The sequence below is a fragment of the Daktulosphaira vitifoliae genome, unplaced genomic scaffold (genome assembly GCF_025091365.1).
Source record: "Daktulosphaira vitifoliae isolate Bord-2020 unplaced genomic scaffold, ASM2509136v1 Scaffold_2, whole genome shotgun sequence".
NCBI lineage: Eukaryota > Metazoa > Arthropoda > Insecta > Hemiptera > Phylloxeridae > Daktulosphaira > Daktulosphaira vitifoliae.
Window position 1 is genome coordinate 6,435,033 of NW_026099573.1, and position 4,381 is coordinate 6,439,413.

Genomic DNA, 4,381 nt, shown 5'->3' on the forward strand with positions numbered 1-4,381 from the left:
TATAATTAGTATTTATTCATATATTATATTTTAAAATCAAAGAATTACTAATTAGGATATAATCAAAGAAATAAGAGTTGATGTTGCTTTTGGAATAATCCACCAATTTCTCTAAATGAAACACTATCTACAGATTTGCATCGAAGCGTTTCTTATGATAGTGATTTTAATCACTGTCAAATATCATCTATACTTGTCCCATCTATGTCTTGTCTATACTGTGCCTCGATCCCACTGTGCTACCGTTTTTTTTTTCTATTTAATAATGTCAGTTTCAAACTTGCAAGTTGAACTATAAGTTGTGGTAACAAATTCATTTTTTTTTATTAAAACTTTCACTTTAAAGGACAAAAAAAAATAGGTTCAAAATGATTACTTTTAGCATATTAAAAATCAAAATCAATAATAATATGAAAACAATTAATTTTATAAAATTATATAATATATAATTAAAAGAAGTACTAATCTGGGTATAATTAAGGAAATAGAAGTTGATGGCTTTTGTGATTATCCATCAATTTAGAATTAAACACTATCTACAGATTTGCATCGAAGCGTTTCTTATGATAGTGATTTTAATCACTGTCAGATTAAATCTATACTGGACCCAACTATGCAACGTCCCCTCTATGCCGCGACCCCACTGTGCTGGGTTTTTTTTTATTGAGGATATTGTTGGTTTAAGCTAACAAAATACATAATTTTCATTAGTCATAAAAAATTAGAAGAGCAACGGCAAGGTGTAAAACCGATTATTTTGAGAAAATTACAATTATCATATTTTTTTCATTATTTACACTATAAGAGTTACCTTTGCGCTAAATTTTACGATTCTACCTAAATGGAAAGTGTCTTCTAATTTTGATGATGAGATCATTCAGTAGAAAAATTTGAAACTTTTCCATTTTAAAATGATTGAACATTATAGGCTAAAAATCGACCTTGTCACATTTTCTAACTGGATCATGCTCAAATAAGTCAATCTATTTTCATGAACACAAAAACCATATATTGTATGTAACTAAAGAATAATTTTAACACATTCTATCTTTCTTAAGAGTTGTTGAAATTTTTTAATTTTTCGTCGAATACAAGTTGGATTTTTTCAATACAATTTTATTATAATCGGTGTGCTGAAAAATAATAATTATTCAAATTTAAAAAACAAATAAAGCTTATAGCTTATAAGCTATAATTTACAAATTACTTTGTTCAATTTTTGTAATTTCTAAATTATATTGTTCCGTTCCGTTCAACATTACTATAATACACTAACAATAGTGTAAGCAATAAAATGATATCTGAAAATAGTCTTGATAAATGATTTTTATTATACATGCATATTACATATGATGGTATATTATCTGTAAAAAATATAGGTAAAAATTGTTGTGTAATTTCAACCTTTATGACTTAAAATGTATGTGTTATAATTTTATCTGATTTACGTCTCTTTTAAAATTCGAAAATTAGTATCCAAAGCAGATAGATAAGTATAAGTAGATAAGTAGATATATATATAAAGGAATATTTAAATGGAATCATAAATCAATACATATAATTTTATGAATGCAATACATATTACATAATGGTGTAAATATGAAGTGGTGAGTACTTAGGTAGTAAAATTATGTTTTCCTTTTACGTAATAAAATAAAATAGAAAGTAGAAACTATTTACTTATTAAAATAAAGAAAAATCTTAAATTGAGATTTTATTATAATTTTGTACAACTAAACCTACATACGAAATCTTCATTTACTATTGAATACTATGTATAAATCTATTATTATTATTGAGTAATTTAAAATGATCAGGTTTATAAATTGTATAAATTGAAATTCAATTGTAAAAGCCTAATGGCTAATCAGATAATGATAATTAACACATTATGTGCGTGAATGTACTTTGCACCCAGTAAATAGTGTAAAAAAAAGTATTTATTTAGTTGATTTTTTTTTTTTTGCCAATATGAGAACTTGACTTGATATTCAGATTAAAGAATCACACATATTTGTAGTGATCAAAGCTTATTACTAATTTATATTACTCTCGAGTGATTGTGTTATTAAATTATTATGTTGCATGTTTTAATAAAAATTATTAAGAATTATGAACTTTAATGAACACTACAGTTTTTTTATGAAAATCTGTTTTTCAACTGCGAATATATGAATAGCTTATTTATTTTAGCTTCGATGCGAAGCTGAAAAGGTATTAGTTTTAACATGATGTGTTTTTTGTTATTTTAATTATTATTTGTGTGTCTGTTACCACTTTTTCTTAGCTCTCACCAAACCGATTTCTTTCAACGATATGTCAAAAGATCACAAATCGTATCTAGTCAAAAACATTACCCTCAAAAATTGAAAAAATCACCTTCGTCCCCTTAAATGAGGGAAATCTCATTACAAAAAATTACAAATTTAATCGCTAATTTTCGATATTTATTCAATTTTTTTTACTTAAATTTGCAATAACTTTTTTAAAAATTACCACATCAATATAATTTTTTTTTATAGATGCATGATGTCTTTACCTATTATTTGATATATTTTTTTATAAAGCTAACCCTTTACCTGTCTACAGAAGGGTTCGAAACTTAAAAATATATATAAAAAGTAGAACTTTTTTAACTTTTGAAAGTGTTCCGGAAAGTCTGACACTTTTATATATATATATTAAATTAAAGCTAATGTAATATATTTTAATATGGAAAAAAAAAAATTTGGACTATATTTTGTCATCACGGTAAAAATGGCTACCGAATACTACTTTTGTGTGAACATTTTCGATTTTATATTTTACATTTTTAACTTTATAATGCTATAACTTATTAAAAAGTATATGGATCAATACAATTTTTTTATGAGAAAGATTATATTTATATCCCTCTTTCATTCGACATACTTTATTTTAAAATAACACCATTTCCCTTTATAAATATATATTCATATATTACACTTATAAATCATAAAACTTAAAATCAGAATATAAATAAGGAAATAGGAGATCATGTAGCTTTTGGAATAATTCACCATTTTTTTTAAAATTAAACACTATCTAAAGATTTGCATCAAAGCGTATTTTCTGATAGCGATTTTAATGTCAGATATCATATATACTGGACCCTATTATGCTACGTTACCACTGTGCCGTTACCCCACTGTGCTGGGTTTATTATTATTTTTTTATTGTGTTTTTTACTTCTTTTTCTCAGCTTTCACGAGATTAATTTTTCTCAACGTTACGTCAAAAGATCACAAACCATTTTTAAATGAAAAAATCCTCAAAAACTGATAATTTTTCTCTCAATTCCCTTAAGTGATGGAAATCATACAAAAAATTATGATTTATAAAATAGGTAAATTTCGTCATTTTTTTTTCATAAAACTGTAATGACTTTTTTAAAAATGAACGAATCAAAATATTTTTTTTTGTAAAAATTTCTTAGGTATTTTCCTTTACCTGCTTACAGGGGTGATTCAAAATAACTTTTACACAAATTTTAACTTTTTCAACATAACTTTTGAAAATGTTCCAGAAATACAGCGTCCTTTAAACATATATTATATTAAAGCTTATGTTACGTACTATAAGTTGAAAAAGATGTTGTCCAGACAACCCATGTTCTATATGCAAATGACCGTCGAAGTTGAACAAATTTGTTATATATTTAATAATGACTAAATCTAAATTTATTAATATATTACACTCCATAAAAGTTGTAATCAGTATATAAATAATTAGTTCATTTTGCTTATGGAATAATCCACCAATTTTTTTAAATTTAACATTATCTACAGATTTGCATCGAAGTGTTTCTTATGTTAGTGATTTTAATCACTGTCAGATATCATATATGCTTGTCCCAGCAATGCTACGTCCATACTGTACCGCGCTACTATACTGTATTGTACTATTGTTTTTTTTTCATTCCAATTTAATGATAATGTTTTCATGTGTATGAAAGCGTTGTTTTAAGCTTTGATTATTGTAAAAATTCGAAGAAAAATTCATATTCTTTTTTACTTTTACGTCAATGTAAAATTAATTTGATTTAAACATTTTAATATTGTATTATATTTTTCAGGCCTGTATCTTTCATATGACAATATTAATATTAGATTTGGATAGTTATGACAAAATCTAAGTAACTTTAAAATCTTCTAATCTTACAAAAATAAAAATACACATTATCTTACTAAGGAGATGATAAGGAAGTTCTTAAGGTTATTTTCAGAATCAATGACCTGATATACTTATAATTGACCTCTTACAACTCTGAAATTGACAAATTTTTTTTTTAGCTTCGATGCGAAGCTGAGAAGGTATTGGTTATACTAAGATGTGTTTTTTTTTTTTTTTTTTTTTTTTTTTT

General features: G+C 24.8%; 1 protein-coding gene and 1 long non-coding RNA gene across 5 annotated transcripts in view; one reads left to right on the plus strand and one right to left on the minus strand.

Moving 5' to 3' along the window:
• LOC126897613 (uncharacterized) overlaps positions 1 to 1,291 on the minus strand; it is a 9,121-nt gene extending 7,830 nt beyond the window's left edge. For both annotated transcript variants that reach the window (XR_007702136.1, XR_007702135.1), the window contains exons 1-2: positions 1,208 to 1,291; positions 812 to 1,133 (exon numbers count right to left, since the gene is read on the minus strand). This is a non-coding gene — a long non-coding RNA (uncharacterized LOC126897613). The remainder of the gene's footprint in view (positions 1 to 811; positions 1,134 to 1,207) is intronic.
• A 687-nt stretch (positions 1,292 to 1,978) lies between these two features.
• Positions 1,979 to 4,381, plus strand: part of LOC126898590 (uncharacterized) — an 18,765-nt gene continuing 16,362 nt past the window's right edge. For all 3 annotated transcript variants that reach the window (XM_050672803.1, XM_050672802.1, XM_050672804.1), the window contains exon 1: positions 1,979 to 2,214. The gene's annotated coding sequence lies outside the window, so the exon portion shown is untranslated. The remainder of the gene's footprint in view (positions 2,215 to 4,381) is intronic.